Here is a 17,578-nt window from a genome sequence, read left to right on the forward strand (position 1 = left end):
TGCATTCATCACTGTTAATTTATATTGGGTGTGACTATGATTGGATCTCTTTTACCATGAATTACAATGTCTAGTCAGTCCTTGATCTTTAAAGGTGCTCTGCATTTATGTTTTGCGGTCTCAAAAAGGGCTAGCGAGATACCATCTTGTTATATCATATTACGATTGTTTTGAGAAAGTGTTGTCATCCGAGATTTATTATTATGGCTTGCTAGTTGAATATGCTATTGATATGGGTAATCATGAGACCTGAGAATTATTGCAAATATGGTTAGTTATAATCTTTGCTAAAAACTTGAATGCTAGCTTGACATATTTACAACAACAAGAGCAAACAGAGTTTGTAAAAGTTTTTCTTTATTTCGTTCAGTTTATTAACTGAATTGCTTGAGGACAAACAAGGGTTTAAGCTTGGGGGAGTTGATACGTCTCTATCGTATCTACTTTTCCAAACACTTTTGCTCTTGTTTTGGACTCTAACTTGTATGATTTGAATGGAACTAACCCGGACTGACGCTGTTTTCAGCAGAATTGGCATGATGTTGTTTTATGTGCAGAAAACAAAAGTTCTTGGAATGACCTGAAACTCCACGGAATATCTTACAATAAATAATAAAAAAAATCCTCGCCAAAGATGAAGACTAGGGGGCCCACACCCTTGCCACGCGGGTGGAGGGCGCCCCCCTAGGGTGTGCCCCCCTACCTCGTGGGCCCCCTGGAGACCTCCCGACTCCAACTCTATATATCTGCTTTCGGGGAAAAAAATAGAAAAGAAGATTTCATCGTGTTTTACGGTACGGAGCCACCGCCAATCCCTAAAACCTCTCGGGAGGGCTGATCTGGAGTCCGTTCAGGGCTCCGGAGAGGGGGATCCGTCGCCGTCGTCATCATTAACCATCCTCCATCACCAATTTCATGATGCTCACCGCTGTGCGTGAGTAATTCCATCGTAGGCTTGCTGGACGGTGATGGGTTGGATGAGATTTATCATGTAATCGAGTTAGTTTAGTTAGGGTTTGATCCCTAGTATCCACTATGTTCTGAGATTGATGTTGCTATGACTTTGCTATGCTTAATGCTTGTCACTAGGGCCCGAGTGCCATGATTTCAGATCTGAACCTATTATGTTTTCATCAATATATGAGAGTTCTTGATCCTATCTTGCAAGTCTATAGTCACCTATTATGTGTTATGATCCGTTAACCCCGAAGTGACAATAATCAGGATACTTACCGGTGATGACCGTAGTTTGAGGAGTTCATGTATTCACTGTGACGCTCTCGATTCAATCGTACACTAATCATACACGCAAATGTGTACGATCAAGATCAAGGACTCATGGGGAGATATCACAACACAACTCTAGACACAAATCAAAATAATACAAGCTTTATATTACAAGCCAGGGGCCTCGAGGGCTCGAATACATAAGCTCGAATACACAAGAGTCAGCGGAAGCAACAATATCTGAGTACAGACATAAGTTAGACTAGATTGCCTTAAGAAGGCTAACACAAAAGCAACAACGATCGAAAAGGCAAGGCCTCCTGCTTGGGAGCCTCCTAACTACTCCTAGTTGTCTGCGGTCTTCACGTAGTAGTAAGCATCCTCTGGGTAGTAGTATTCATCAGTGGCGTCGTCTGGCTCCTGGGATTTGTCATCTGGTCGCAACAATCGGGTATGGGGAAAAAGGAGTAGCAAAGCAACCATGTGTACTCATCCAAAGTACTCGCAAGACTTACATCAGATCTAAACTAAGTATGCATCTGTATCAAAGGAATGGGTTGTATCTGTGGACTAAACTGCAGAATGCCAGAAGGGAAGGGGAAAGCCTAGCCTATCGAAGACTAGCATCTTCTGGAAACCACCATCTTGCAGCAACAGGAGGGAGTAGAGTAGCATAAAGTAAAGTAGCAGTAATGTTATCAACCTCGGCCAGAGATCCTTTCTCGACTCCATGCGAGAAAGCAATCCCAGAGCCGTACTATCCAGTTATCATCTCATATCCAAGTCTCATCTCCATGTCTCATCTCAAGTATCCAGTTCTAGTTGTATCGATCAGGATACAACTCCAAGTGTCCGTTGCCATAGGACAGGCTATCGATAGATGTTTTCTTCCCAGCAGGGGTGCACCAACTTACCCACCATGCTAGATTAACTCCGTCCGGACACACTTTCCTGGGTCATGCCCGGCCTCGACCAAACAATACGCCGCAACCCGACCTAGTCTTAATAGAGAGGCCAGCACGCCGGACTAAACCTATGCCCCCAGGGGTCATGGGCCAGCTCCCCGGGAACTCCTGCATGTTGCATGGGCGGCCGGTGAGCAGACCTAGCTACCTCCTTCAAGAAGGCAGGTGCTTACGCAGTCCAACCCGGCGCGCGCGCTCAGTCGCTGACGTCTATTAAGCTTCGGCTGATGTATACGACACAGAACGCCCATACTATGCCCACGTGATGGTTAGTGCTATCAGGCCAGAGGCCCCTCGGATCAAATATCCAAATCGTAGTGGATTAGGAACGCGCGGTAACAAGCAGATACTCACGAAAGATGTGACCCCGTTGCCCCGTCTCGAGTACTTGCGGCAAGGGCTAAGAATGCCCGGCAATGCCTCGTAAGTATCTCGCGGGCACCTTCCAGGTCAACCCGACTCCACATCACTCGCTATTAAGCTCGCGCGGGTACCCCTCAGGGTCGACCCGTCTTTAGTAACATGGCGCAGTGTAAACTCATAGTAACCATAGTAACTGTGTATCTAACACCAAGGGGAAAACCCGAGGAATCACCCCCGGTAAATCCCACTCGATGTTATCATCAAGGTGAACGTAATAGGATCCACCCTCGAGGTTCACACTTGAGGGGTTGCACGACAGAGCGGTAACGGAAGTGGTTAAGGAGGAAATCACCCTCGATGACCTCGACCGTATAGCTACACTACAGAGATCTCATCAGGAGTGATGTAAGAGGTTCCACCCTCGGCACTCGATGGTAACTCTGCAGAGTCGTACAACTAGGGGGGGGTGATGTGCGGTGTCAGGGCCTGGACGTCGATCACGTTGATCGAGTCATCGAACATAAAGCGAGGCAACTGGGACAAGGTGGGGGTCACTGTTGGATCTCTAACGAACCTATACTAAGCAGTTTAGGATAAGTAGGTAAGGTATAAAAGCAGGTAACAACAACAGGCTATGCATCAGAGTAGGATCATACAGAAAGTAGTAGCAGTTCTAATGCAAGCATGAGAGGAAAAGAAATAGGCGATATCGGAATGCTCAAGGGGGGTTTGCTTGCCTGGTTGCTCAGACAAGAAGAAGAGGTTGTCGGTGACATAGTCGATCACAGCGGCATCACCGGTCTCGGGGTCTACCGGAGAGAAGAGGGGGAAGAAACAGTAAATACAGAGCAATGAAAGCATCACAAGGCATAACATGATGGCGGGGAGAGCTAGGGTTGCCCTAACGTAGTACTACACGTTGCAGACGGAGGGGATAAACATCCGAGGATGAATTCTCGGCGTTAGGCGGATTCCGGACAGATGAAAGAGAGGGGACGGTTCCATGTTCAGCATGCTAGGGGCATGTGACAGGTGATTGGACCGTGCATTTGGATTCGTTGGATTTTTCTAAGCAACTTTCATGTAGAAAACATTTTCATCCGAGCTACGGTTTAATTACTATGAATTTCTAAAGATTTTCCCATTTTTTGGATTTATTTTATTTACAGAAAAAGATATATGACATCAGCATGATGTCACAGTGACATCAGCAAGTCAACAGACGGCTGGCCAGGTTAAACCTGACATGTGGGTCCAGTGGGTCCCACATGTCAGCCTCTGTGACTTTAACAGTGTTAATTTAGACTAACAGAGGGTTAATTAGAGGATGGGCCCGATGTGTTAGTGAGTATTCTAATTAGCAGATTAGTTTGAAAACTTAATTATCATAAATAAGCGCAAGGGCCCACAAGTCAGTGGCAGGGGAGTGAACAGTGCCCGCGTTGACCGTAGTCAACGCGGTCAACTAAGGCGCTTGGGCCCACGGTCAGCCTCACCGGGGTGGGCCCTACGCTTGCCAAGTCAGTGGCGGCACCGGAGGAGCTCCGACGAGCTCGCGCACGACGGGAGATCGCCGGAGATGCTCGGAAAAGCGCCACAAGACACCAAATCGCATGCGGTTTGTTGCATTCGAACGAGGACTCGATGACGCGCCACGTGGTGTGGTCGGTTGTACTCGGGGGTGACCGGAACTACGTCGGCGACGAGTGGGGGCGGCGGTGGCTTTCGGGTGGAAGTGGATTAGCAGCAGCAGTGCGCAAACGGGCGAGGCAAAGGGGGGAGTGAGGTCCTACGCCCGTGGGCGAGCTAAACGGGCACTGGCACAGGACCATTTGTCGCCGGAAGCTCGTCAGCGATGAGCCCCCGCGGTGATGGGCTCGGGCACGTACGAGACGACAACTACGGGCATGTTGGGGGCGAGGAGAAGAGAGCAGGAAGGAAGGAGAGCTTACCACGGAGCACAAGGAGGCTCGGTGGCGGTTTAGGAGCTGCAGGGGCGGCGCCGGAGATGAAGAAGATCGACGGCAGCCGGAGATGGGGACAAGGACGAACGGCGGCTGCGGTGCTTTCCAGCTCCACCTGAGGGCACCAGACGACGTAGTCGACCCCGGCGGAGCTTCACGACAAGACGGCGGAGCGAGGCGGTGGCTATGGCCACGGTGACGACGGAGGACGGCGGCGACCGCGCTCGGGTGGTGGCTCTGAGAAGGAGGCGAGGCGACGGAGCGAGCGGGGAGAGGGGATAGGGACTGGCACGAGTGGGGGCGGCAGGGCAAGTGGGAGGGGAGAGGGGAGCCCAAGGCATCGCGGGTCTTATCTCTCGTCGTCGACGCCGACGAGGCGGCTCGGTGGCGACCGTGGGCACGGTCGGAGGAACAGGGAGGGGGGAACGGCGACCAGGGGAGGTGGGCCGCGGGGGGGGGGGGGGGTGGGGCCGGCCGGGGGGGGTTCGGTCTAGGGAGGGGGCACTTCCCCCTCTCTCTCCTTTCCTTTTCCCTCTTCCTTTTTTTAGTTTTTCTGTTTTAGCCATTTTAGGCCACCTTCACATTTTGCAAAAATGTTGGTTCACCACCAATATTACCAGAAGAATAATATCCACATGATGAACATTTTAGTTTTCATGTTTGAGCAATTTTGAAATTCACCTAGAATTTGAATTTGAATTCAACTGGAATTTGAAAGAACATGAGACAATAATGATCAGGCACATGTTTAGCAAAAAGATTAACTTAACCCCAGGGGTTACTGTAGCAGCATTACACCGGGGTGTTACAACTCTCCTCCTCTAAAAGAAATTCTTGTCCCGAGAATTAAGAGGTAGAAGGGAACAGGTCGGGGTATTCAGCATGGAGGTTATCCTCGCGTTCCCAAGTGGCTTCATCTTTAGAATGATTTGACCATTGCACCTTGAGGAACTTGGTAACCTTCTGGCGTGTTCAATGTTCAACTTCTTCAAGAATGCAGATCGGATGCTCTTTGTATGTGAGATCATCTTGAACTTGGATCAATTCTGGATCCACTTCACGTTCCGGATCCTTGAAGCATCGATGAAGTTGCGACACGTGAAAGACATCATGGACGTGAGAGAACTGAGGTGGCAACTCCAATTGATAAGCCACCAATCCACGACGGGCCAGAATGCGGAAAGGACCAATGTAGCGCGGAGCTAGCTTGCACTTGACTCCAAACCGATGAGTGCCTCTCAAAGGAGTGACACGCAGATAAGCTTGTTCACCAGGTTGATAAGTTGAACCCCAGTGTTTCCGGTCATAGTTGCTCTTCTGGCGGGACTGGGCTGCCTTGAGATTATCCCTGACAATGCGAAGCTGCTCTTCATCTTGTTGAATAATGTCTGGACCAATGAGCGTCCGTTCCCCAGTTTCTGACCAATTCAGAGGGGTTCGGCACTTACATCCATAAAGCACTTCAAAGGGTGCCATTTTCAAGCTGGCTTGATAGCTGTTGTTATAAGAGAACTCCGCATAAGGGAGAGATTCTTCCCACTTCTCACCCAAAGAAATAACACAAGCTCGAAGCATGTCTTGAAGAATTTGATTAACTCGCTCGACTTGGCCTTAGGATTGGGGATGATAAGCAGTGCTCCAGGTAATATGAGTTCCCATTGCCTCTTGGAAACTATCCTAGAACTTTGAAGTGAATATACTGCCACGGTCTGAACTGATCTCCTTCGGAATGCCGTGGAGTGACACAATTCGGGAGATATACAAGTTTGCTAATTGACTAGCAGTGATGGTCTCCTTGACTGGCAGAAAGTGAGCAACCTTTGAGAATTGGTCGATGACGACAAAGATAGCATCATTACCTTTCTGAGACTTGGGAAGGCCTGTGACGAAGTCCATCTGAATCTTATCCCACTTCCATTCAGGAATCGGAAGCGGTTGTAGAAGTCCAGCCGGTTTCTGATGTTCTGCTTTGACGCGACGACAAACGTTACATTCTTCAATATATCGAGCAATGTCTTGCTTCATATTAGACCACCAGTACTTCTGACGGATGTCTGAATACATCTTGGTACTTCCCGGGTGAATAGAGAGAGGGGTGTCATGCGCTTCTTTCATCACCTTCTCTGTCATAAGCTCAAATCGGGGTACGACAATGCGATCTCTGAAGTATAAGGTCCCATCTTCAGCAAGCGAGAAATCTCGGGATTTCTCTAAGGCAAGATCCTTTTTCATCAAATCCACATGAGCATCTTTGGCTTGAGCAGACTTAATTGCTTTCAGCAGAGTTGGTTCCAGGACAAGGTTATTCAGAGAACCTTGTGGAACTAGTTGAAGGTTCAGCTTGCACAACTCTTCATAAAGGCGGCGTTGGGCTTTGAAGACCATGTGATTGTTGCAATAGGACTTACGGCTCAGGGCATCGGCCATTACATTAGCCTTGCGAGGTGTATAAGATATACCGCAGTTGTAGTCAGCAATAGCTTCCATCCATCGCTGCTGACGGAGGTTCAGATCTGGCCGAGTAAACATGTACTTCAGACTCTGATGATCGGTGAAGATCTTGCAACGATTACCGAGAAGGTACTGCCACCATAGCTTTAGTGCATAGATAACCGCAGCAAGCTCAAGGTCATGAACTGGGTAGTTCTCTTCATGAGAACACACTTGACGAGAGGCATCAACAATCACTCTGCGCTCTTGCATTAGGACACAACCTAATCCTTGACGTGAAGCGTCACAATAGATGACAAAGTCCTTGCGAGAATTAGGGGGAGCAAGCACTGGGGCAGATGTCAGCTTGTCTTTGAGTGCCTGGAAACTTTCCTGACATTTGTCTGTCCAATCGAACTTAACGCCTTTGTGAAGCAGATTGGTCAGTGGCTTGGAAATCTTGGAGAAGTTCTCGACAAAGCGACGACAATAGCTGGCAAGACCGAGAAAGCTTCTGACTTGCTTGACAGTCTTCAGAGGGTCCAGTCAAGAATAGCCTGAACGCGCTCTGGGTTCACGGCAATACCATCCTTGGAGATGACATGACCAAGGTAGGTGACTTCATGAAGCCAGAATTCGCACTTGGAATACTTGGCATAGAGTTGATGTTCTGGAAGCTTCTCTAGAACAAGTCGAAGATGTTCAGCATGTTCTTCTTTGTTCTTCGAATATTCCAGAATATCATCCAGATAGACTACGATGAACTTGTCGAGGTAATCCATGAATATGTAGTTCATCAGACGAGAGAAAGTGGCTGGAGCATTGGTCAATCCAAAAGACATGACAGTGTACTCGTAAGAACCATAACGAGTGACGAATGCGGTCTTTGGAATATCCTCTTCACGAACACGGATCTGGTGGTAACCCAACCTCAATTCGAGTTTAGAGAATATTGATGAACCAGCTAGTTGATCATACAGATCATTGATCCGAGGAAGCGGATATTTGTTCTGAATTATAGCTTGGTTGATAGGACGATAGTCTTGTACCAAACGATTCGTTCCATCCTTCTTCTTCACAAATAGAGAAGGTGCTCCCCAAGCTGAGGAACTTGGACGGATGAAACCACTGCGAAGAGATTTGTCAATTTCCTCCTTAAGTTCAAGGAGTTCATGAGGCAACATCTTGTATGGTCGTTTGGCAATAGGAACGGTGTCTGGTTTCAAATTGATGACGAACTCGACAGCCCGGGCAGGGGGTATTCCTGGAAGTTCTTCTGGAAAGAGATCTAGGAAGTCGCGAACAACTGGAATCTTTTCAATTCCCTCAAGAGGTGCTGCATTCAACGCATTCAAGACATAAAGTCGTGCTTCATCGTTTTGAACAAGTTGAGCATGGTAGCTTACTATCTCAGCGGAAGGATGTAGGAGGTGAACGACTTTGGTGGCACAAACGATGGAGGCAGTATGTGCTTTCAACCATTCCATTCCCAGAATGAGGTCAATGTTGGAAGACTCCAGAATAATGGGAGAAACATGAAATTCCAACCCTTCAATTTCAACAGGGACGTCGCGACCAATCATGGTAGTTCGACACTGACCCGCAGGGATGCGTACCACTATCGGGGTGTTCATGGGCTCGCATCGAATGTCGTGTGCATATGCAAAATTTTCTGACATGAATGAATGCGATGCTCCTGAATCAAATAAAACAGATGCTGGTACTGAATTAACAAGGAGAGTACCCATCACAGTAGCAGGCTGGTCTTGAGCTTCATTCAGATCAACATGATTAGCCTGACCACGACCATACTGTCTGGCATTGTTGTTGTGGGGCTGGTTGTTACGGCCAGTTGAAGGCAAAGCCAGCTGGTTCTGATTCTGAGGGAAGTTCCTGGAACGATGGCCCGGAAGGCCACACTTGAAGCACAGACCATCATTGGGATTGTGAGCAGAAGCTTGGGGTGGTACAGTCCAAAGGGGCTGCCTCTGCGGTGGAGGAGGCAGACGAGGTGTGGCATAGGACTGTCTTGGTGCAGGTGCAGTTGGACGATACATGTTGTGGGGAATCCATATCCGATGCTTCTGCGCTGACGGGCCCGAAGATGAGCCAGCATCACGGCTACGCCAAAGGGATCCCTGGTGTTCCTGAAGACCAGTCTCAACCTGAATAGCCTTGTTCACCAAGGTGGCGAAGTCGGCAAAGTCATGAGCGAGCAGTGCTAGCTTAATATCAGGGTGAATTCCATCACAGAACTTTTCTTGCCTACGAGCATCAGTTGCAATGTCTTCTTCAGCATAACAAGACAAGTCCAGAAATTCCCGCTGATAAGCATCTACAGTATTGTTGCGTTGGGTGAGGTTGCGGAAATATCGCTTCTTCCTGTCCATGATTCCCTGAGGAATGAAGCGGGCATGGAAGATAGCTTGGTAATCCGGCCAAGTGATGACCGTTCCAGTAGGTAGGGTACGCCTGTGGCTGTCCCACCATTGAGCAGCGGGAACCTTCAGAAAGAAAGATGCAAAGGTGACATAGCTAGCAAGGGCCACACTAGCAGACTCCAATTCATATGTGATGTCGCGGAGCCAGTCATCAGCATCAAGGGGTTGAGTTGAGCTGCTGTAAATAGTTGGGTTGAGACGCATGAAGTCCTGCAGAGTTCCTGGGGTTGGCTGTTGATTCATGTTCGGACGAGGAAACTGAGCCATTATTCCTTCCATGAATTGGTGATTCAGCTCAAACTATTGCATCATTCCAGCAAAGAATTCGGGCGGTGGTGGATCGTTGGCACCACGGCCACGACCAGCGGGTCTAACGATCCTGCTAACAAGTAACAGGGGTAGTTCAGCATTGAGCATTTGTAAAAACAAGGATCATTCATGATGAAACATGCATAATGAAAAGAGGTACGATGGATACCACTTCGTTGTCATCACGACGGTGTGTGTACTATCCAGAACACTATTCTAAGGAAAACTATGGCTTATCCAGCTTTTGGGTGGATGTGGTCACGGGATCCTAATGTTAGAGTTAGTAAAACCATTTTAACCCGAATAGAAGAGAGATCAGAGTCCAAGAGTATAGACGAGGAATAAAAGATCCTAATACCACCCAATGGCGACGTGGGCCCATAAGCCACACAACCATGTTAGTAAAAGTTTTTGTAGTGACTAGACTCGACTTCGGCCAAGGAGTTGGAAAGGGGCTACCTACAGACAGTCGGCTCTGATACCAACTTGTGTATCAATCGTACACTAATCATAGACGCAAATGTGTACGATCAAGATCAAGGACTCACGGGGAGATATCACAACACAACTCTAGACACAAATCAAAATAATACAAGCTTTATATTACAAGCCAGGGGCCTCGAGGGCTCGAATACATAAGCTCGAATACACAAGAGTAAGCGGAAGCAACAATATCTGAGTACAGACATAAGTTAGACAAGTTGCCTTAAGAAGGCTAGCACAAAAGCAACAACGATCGAAAAGGCAAGGCCTCCTGCCTGGGAGCCTCCTAACTACTCCTAGTCGTCTGCGGTCTTCACATAGTAGTAAGCATCCTCCGGGTAGTAGTAGTCATCAGTGGCATCGTCTGGCTCCTGGGATCCGTCATCTGGTTGCAACAATTGGTTATCGGGAAAAAGGAGTAGCAAAGCAACCGTGAGTACTCATCCAAAGTACACGCAAGACTTACATCAGATCTAAACTAAGTATGCATCTGTATCAAAGGAATGGGTTGTATCTGTGAACTAAACTGCAGAATGCCAGAAGGGAAGGGGAAAGCCTAGCCTATCGAAGACTAGCATCTTTTGGAAACCACCATCTTGCAGCAACAGGAGGGAGTAGAGTAGCATAAAGTAAAGTAGCAGTAATGTTATAAACCTCGGCCAGAGATCCTTTCTCGACTCCCTGCGAGAAAGCAATCCCAGAGCCATACTATCCAGTTATCATCTCATATCCAAGTCTCATCTTCATGTCTCATCTCAAGTATCCAGTTCTAGTTGTATCGATCGGGATACAACTGCAAGTGTCCGTTACCGTAGGACATGCTATCGATAGATGTTTTCTTCCCTGCAGGGGTGCACCAACTTACCCACCACGCTCGATTAACTCCGGCCGGACACACTTTCCTGGGTCATGCCCGGCCTCGGCCAAACAATACGCCGCAACCCGACCTAGGCTTAATAGAGAGGCCAGCACGCCGGACTAAACCTATGCCCCCGGGGGTCATGGGCCATCTCCCCGGGAACTCCTGCACGTTGCGTGGGCGGCTGGTGAGCAGACCTAGCTACCTCCTTCAAGAAGGCAGGTGCTTACGCAGTCCAACCCGGCGCGCGCCGCTCAGTCGCTGACGTCTATTAAGCTTCGGCTGATGTATACAGCACAGAACGCCCATACTATGCCCACGTGATGGTTAGTGCTATCAGGCCAGAGGCCCCTCGGATCAAATATCCAAATCGTAGTGGATTAGGAACGCGCGGTAACAAGCAGAGACTCACGAAAGATGTGACCCCGTTGCCCCGTCTCGAGTACTTGCGGCAAGGGCTAAGAATGCCCTTCCACGCCTCGTAAGTATCTCGCGGGCACCTTCCAGGTCAACCTGACTCCACATCACTCGCTATTAAGCTCGCGCGGGTACCCCTCAGGGTCGACCCGTCTTTAGTAACGTGGCGCAGTGTAAAGTCATAGTAACCATAGTAACTGTGTATCTAACACCAAGGGGAAAACCCGAGGAATCACCCCCGGGGAATCCCACTCGATGTTATCATCAAGGTGAACGTAAGAGGATCCACCCTCGAGGTTCACACTTGAGGGGTTGCACGACAGAGCGGTAACGGAAGTGGTTAAGGAGGAAATCACCCTCGATGACCTCGACCGTATAGCTACACTACAAAGATCTCATCAGGAGTGATGTAAGAGGTTCCACCCTCGGCACTCGATGGTAACTCTGTAGAGTCGTACAACTAGGGGGGGGGGGTGTGCGGTGTCGGGGCCTGGACGTCGATCACGTTGATTGAGTCATCGAACATAAAGCGAGGCAACTGGGACAAGGTGGGGGTCACTGATGGATCTCTAACCAACCTATACTAAGAAGTTTAGGATAAGTAGGTAAGGTATAAAAGCAGGTAACAACAACAGGCTATGCATCAGAGTAGGATCATACAAAAAGCAGTAGCAGTTCTAATGCAATCATGAGAGGAAAAGAAATAGGCGATATCGGAATGCTCAAGGGGGGTTTGCTTGCCTGGTTGCTCAGACAAGAAGAAGAGGTCGTCGGTGACGTAGTCGATCACGGCGGCATCATCGGTCTCGGGGTCTACCGAGAGAAGAGGGGGAAGAAACAGTAAATACAGAGCAATCAAAGCATCACAAGGCATAACATGACGGCGGGGAGAGCTAGGGTTGCCCTAACGTAGTACTACACGTTGCAGGCGGAGGGGATAAACATCCAAGGATGAATTCCCGGCGTTAGGCGGATTCCGGACAGATGAAAGAGAGGGGACGGTTCCATGTTCAGCATGCTAGGGGCATGTGACAGGTGATTGGACCGCGCATTTGGATTTGTTGGATTTTTCTGAGCAACTTTCATGTAGAAAACATTTTCATCTGAGCTACAGTTTAATTACTATGAATTTCTAAAGATTTTCCCATTTTCTGGATTTATTTTATTTACAGAAAAAGATATATGACGTCAGCATGATGTCACAGTGACATCAGCAGGTCAACAGACGGCTGACCAGGTCAAACCTGACATGTGGGTCCAGTGGGTCCCACATGTCAGCCTCTGTGACTTTAACAGTGTTAATTTAGACTAACAGAGGGTTAATTAGAGGGTGGTCCCGATGTGTTATTGAGTATTCTAATTAGCAGATTAGTTTGAAATCTTAATTATCATAAATAAGCGCAAGGGCCCATAAGTTAGTGGCAGGGGGGTGAACAGTGCCCGCGTTGAACATAGTCAACGCGGTCAACTGAGGCGCTGGGGCCCACGGCCAGCTTCACCGGGGTGGGCCCTACGCTTGCCAGGTCAGTGGCGGCGCCGGAGGAGCTCCGGCGAGCTCGCGCACGATGGAAGATCGCCGGAGATGCTCGGAAAAGCGCCACAAGACACCAAATCGCACGCGGTTTGTTGCATTCGAACGAGGACTCGATGACGCACCGCGTGGTGTGGTCGGTTGTACTCGGGGGTGACCAGAACTGCGCCGGCGACGTGTGGGGGCGGCGGTGGCTTTCGGGTGGAAGTGGATTAGCAGCAGCAGTGCGCAAACGGGCGAGGCAAAGGGGGGAGCGAGGTCCTACGCGCGTGGGCGAGCTAAACGGGCACTGGAGCGGGACCATTTGGTCGCCGGAAGCTCGTCGGCGATGAGCCCCCGCGGTGAGGGGCTCAGGCACGTACGAGACGGCAACTACGGGCACGTTGGGGGCGAGGAGAAGAGAGTGGGAAGGAAGGAGAGCTCATCGCGGAGCACAAGGAGGCTCGGTGGCGGTTTAGGAGCTGCAGGGGAGGCGCCGGAGACGAAGAAGATAGACGGCAGCCAGAGATGGGGACGAGGACGAACGGCGGCTGCGGTGTTCCCAGCTCCACCTGAGGGCACCAGACGACGGAGTCGACCCCGACGGAGCTTCACGACAAGACGGTGGAGCGAGGCGGTGGTTGTGGCCGCAGTGACGATGGAGGACGGCGGCGACCACGCTCGGGTGGTGTCTCTGAGAAGGAGGCGAGGCGACAGAGCGAGCGGGGAGAGGGGATAGGGACTGGCGCACGTGGGGGCGGCAGGGCAAGTGGGAGGGGAGAGGGGAGCCCGAGGCGTCGGGGGTCTTATCCCTCGTCGTCGACGCCGACGAGGCGGCTCGGTGGCGACCGTGGGCACGGTCGGAGGAACAGGGAGGGGGGAAGGGCAACCGCGGGAGGTGTGCCACCTAGGATGGGGGGAGTTGGGCCAGCCCAGGGGGGTTCGGTCTAGGGAGGGGGCACTTCCCTCTCTCTCTCCTTTCCTTTTCCCTTTTCCTTTTTTAGCATTTCTGTTTAGCCATTTTAGGCCACCTTCACATTTTGCAAAAATGTTGGTTCACCACCAATATTACCAGAAGAATAATATCCACATGATGAACATTTTAGTTTTCATGTTTGAGCAATTTTGAAATTCACCTAGAATTTGAATTTGAATTCAACTGGAATTTGAAAGAACATGAGACAATAATGATCACGCACATGTTTAGCAAAAAGATTAACTTAACCCCAGGGGTTACTGTAGCATCATTACACCGGGGTGTTACATTCACTATGTGCTAATGCTTTGTTCCGGTTCTCTATTAAAAGGAGGCCTTAATATCCCTTAGTTTCCGTTAGGACCCCGCTGCCACGGGAGGGTAGGACAAAATATGTCATGCAAGTTCTTTTCCATAAGCATGTATGACTATATTCGGAATACATGCCTACATCACATGGATGAATTGGAGCTAGTTCTGTGTCACCCTATGTTATGACTGTTACATGATGAACCACATCCGGCATAATTATCCATCACTGATCCGATGCCTACAAGCTTTCCATATACTAGTTTACGCTTATTTACTTACCCGTTGCTATTGTTACAATCACTACATAATACCAAAAACATTACTTTGCTTTCATTACTCTTTTGTTACCGTTACCACCACTATCGTATTACTTTGCTACTAAACACTTTGTTGCAGATACTAAGTTTCCAGGTGTGGTTGAATTGACAACTCAGCTGCTAATACTTGAGAATATTCTTTGGCTCCCCTTGTGTCGAATCAATAAATTTGGGTTGAATACTCTACCCTCGAAAGCTGTTGCGATCCCCTATACTTGTGGGTTATCAATGATCATCACACTTTTATTTACTTACAACTGAAGAATTACAACTCGATACTTAGGACAAGATATGACTTTATACGAATGCCTCCGGCGGTGTACCGGGATGTGCAATGACTCATGAGTGACATGTATGGAAGAATTATGAACGGTGGCTTTTCCACAAATACAATGTCAACTACATGATCATGCAAAGCAATATGACAATGATGAAGCGTGTCATAATAAACGGAATGGTGGAAGGTTGCATGGAAATATATCTCGGAATGGCTATGGAAATGCCATAATAGGTAGGTATGGTGGCTGTTTTGACGAAGATAGATGGTGGGTTTATGGTACCTGCGAAAGGTGCGCGGTATTAGAGAGGATAGCAATGGTGGAAGGGTGAGAGTGCGTATAATCCATGGACTCAACATTAGTCATAAAGAACTCGCATACTTATTGCAAAAATCTATTAGTTATCGAAACAAAGTACTACACGCATGCTCCTAGGGGGATAGATTGGTAGGAAAAGACCATCGCTCGTCCCCAACCGCCACTCATATGGAAGGCAATCAATAAATAAATCATGCTACGACTTCATCACATAACGGTTCACCATACGTGCATGCTACAGGAATCACAAACTTCAACACAAGTATTTCTCAAATTCAAGACTACTCAACTAGCATTACTCTAATATCACCATCTCCATATCTCAAAACAATTACCAAGTATCAAACTTCTCATAGTATTCAATGCACTTTATATGAAAGTTTTTATTATATCCCTCTTGGATGGCCATCATATTAGGACTAAATTCATAACCAAAGCAAATTACCATGCTGTTTGGGACTCTCAAAATAATATAAGTGACGCATGAGAGTTCATCTATTTCTATAAAATAAAACCACCACCGTGCTCTAAAAAGATGTAAGTGAAGCACTAGAGCAACAACAAACTACTCCGAAAGATATAAGTGAAGATCAATGAGTATTCGAATAATTATGCAACTATATGAAGATCCTCTAACATTTAAGAATTTCAGATCTTGGTATTTTATTAAAACAGCAAGCAAAGCAAAAGAAAATAAAATGACGCTCCAAGCAAAACACATATCATGTGGTGAATAAAAATATAGCGTCCCCAAGCTTAGGCTCTTGGTTGTCCTTGAATATTACCTTGGGGTGCCTTGGGCATCCCCAAGCTTAGGCTTTTGCCACTCCTTATTCCATAGTCCATCGAATCTTTACCCAAAACTTGAAAACTTCACAACACAAAACTTAACAGAAAACTCGTAAGCTCCGTTAGCGAAAGAAAACAAAACACCACTTCAAGGTACTGTAATGAACTCATTATTTATTTATATTGGTGAAACCTACTTTATTACAACTTCTCTATGGTTTATAAACTCTTTTAATAGCCATAGATTCATCAAAATAAGTAAACAGCACATGAAAAACAGAATCTGTCAAAAACAGAATAGTCTGTAGTAATCTGTAACTAACGCAAACTTCTGGAACCCCAAAAATTCTAAAATAAATTTCTGGACGTGACGAATTTATCTATTAATCATCTGCAAAAATAATTAACTAAATATCACTCTCCAATAAAAATGGCAGCAATTCTCGTGAGCGCTAAAGTTTCTGTTTTTTACAGCAAGATCAACAAGACTTTCCCCAAGTCTTCCCAACGGTTATACTTGGCACAAACACTAATTAAAACATAAAAACTCAATCATAACAGAGGCTAGATGAATTATTTATTACTAAACAGGAGCAAAAAGTAAATAATAAGAATAGGATTGGGTTGCCTCCCAACAAGCGCTATCGTTTAACGCCCCTTGCTAGGCATGATGATTTCAATGATGCTCACATAAAGGATAAGAATTGAAACATAAAGAGAGCATCATGAAGAATATGACTAGCACATTTAAGTCTAACCCACTTCCTATGCATAGGGATTTTGTGAGCAAACAATGAAACAAGAATCAACTTGCATAGGAAGGTAAAACAAGCATAACTTCAAAACTTTAAGCACATAGAGAGGAAACTTGATATTATTGCCATTCCTACAAGCATAAGTTCCTCCCTCATAATAATTTTCAGTAGCGTCATGAATGAATTCAACAATATAATCAGCACATAAAGCATTCTTTTATGACCTAAAAGCATAGAAATTTTATTACTCTCCACATAAGCAAATTTCTTCTCAATCGGAATTGTGGGAGTATCATAAGGGACTCGAATACTATAAATTGTTTCCACATTAAAAGAGTAATGTTCAGAAAAAGGTTAATCATAATCATGACAAGTTTTATAAATATAATCATCACTACTTATTATAGCATATGTATCATCACAATAATTATCATAATTAGCAACTTTGTTCTCATCATAATCGATTGAAACTTCTTCCAAGATAGTGGAATCATTACTAAATAAAGTCATGACCTCTCCAAATCCACTTTCATAATTATCATAAGTAGGAGGCATGCTATCATCATAATAAATTTGCATATCAAAACTTGGGAGACTACAAATATCATCTTCATTAATCATAGCTTCCCCAAGCTTGGGACTAACATTAATTGCAGCAAATATATTCTCAAAAACATCATCTTCATCAAACATAGCATCCCCAAGATTGGGACTTTTCAGATCATAAGCATAATCACTTTCATCATCAATAGTATGGATAGCACCAATAGTATAACAATTATCATATTCTTCCAAGCAAGTGCCAAAGAGATTTTCAAGATCATAAGAAGTATCGTTATCTTCCCAATCATAATCATCACAACAA

Source organism: Triticum urartu, chromosome 5, assembly GCF_003073215.2.
Source record: "Triticum urartu cultivar G1812 chromosome 5, Tu2.1, whole genome shotgun sequence".
NCBI classification, from domain to species: domain Eukaryota; kingdom Viridiplantae; phylum Streptophyta; class Magnoliopsida; order Poales; family Poaceae; genus Triticum; species Triticum urartu.